This window comes from Sinocyclocheilus rhinocerous, unplaced genomic scaffold (genome assembly GCF_001515625.1).
Source record: "Sinocyclocheilus rhinocerous isolate Xijiao unplaced genomic scaffold, SAMN03320098_v1.1 scaffold818, whole genome shotgun sequence".
NCBI classification, from domain to species: domain Eukaryota; kingdom Metazoa; phylum Chordata; class Actinopteri; order Cypriniformes; family Cyprinidae; genus Sinocyclocheilus; species Sinocyclocheilus rhinocerous.
Window position 1 is genome coordinate 1,935,435 of NW_015664989.1, and position 845 is coordinate 1,936,279.

General features: G+C 26.4%; 1 protein-coding gene across 1 annotated transcript in view; it reads right to left on the reverse strand.

Moving 5' to 3' along the window:
- Positions 1–845, reverse strand: part of LOC107730564 (growth factor receptor-bound protein 14-like) — a 25,610-nt gene that overhangs the window by 2,245 nt on the left and 22,520 nt on the right. The window lies entirely within an intron of this gene.

Consider the following 845-nt stretch of genomic DNA (forward strand, 5'->3'; position numbering starts at 1 on the left):
TTTACTCTAAATAGGCAAAGTTGTTACTTGCAACACATTTTATTCTGAATAAATTATACATTTATTATAATATAATATTATAATATAGTTTTAATTAATAATTTAATATTTAATTTGAGTTTAATTAATTTTTACTGTAATACATTATCTAATTTGTTCAATTAAACAATAATTTTATTATTTGTATTTAGAAATAATAATACTAATAATAATAAATTGTCATTAATTTATTGAAAAATTATATTTTGTACCCTACTCATGGAAAGTGGCTACAGTTCATTTGTGTTGGTTCAGACTTACCGGTACAATCTGAAAGTGTTTGATTTTCTGCGTATGGCACAGTGACAGAACAAATGTCCTCGGGTTACTTTGACTGTCCCTTACCAGAAACACCCTGGAAAGAGAGAAACAAATGACTTCATTTAGATTTAGAAATGCAGAAGCTTCAGTTTAGTGCATCTTCACAATCACGTGCTTCAAAAATTACATCATCACTGTTCATCACAACACTAGAAGTTAAAGGGCTCATATCACAATTAACATGATCTGTGATTAAAATAATTAAACAATTTAATTAATTCATTAATAAGAATAATAAAATATAAAAATATATACACACACACACACATACACACAATATATAATATTTTCAATATTTTCTTTTAGCAGTCTGATCAAACAATGCATCCAAAAACAGAGATACAACAAAAGTAATAACTGCAGTTAACCGTTCACACTGGAAGAATGAACAGTTAGTGTGAACAAATCTAACACTGTTTTTTTTTTTTTTTTTTTAGTTAAGTTTAATTCACAGATGGCTGAATATCTCTAGCAGGTTTTAAAAG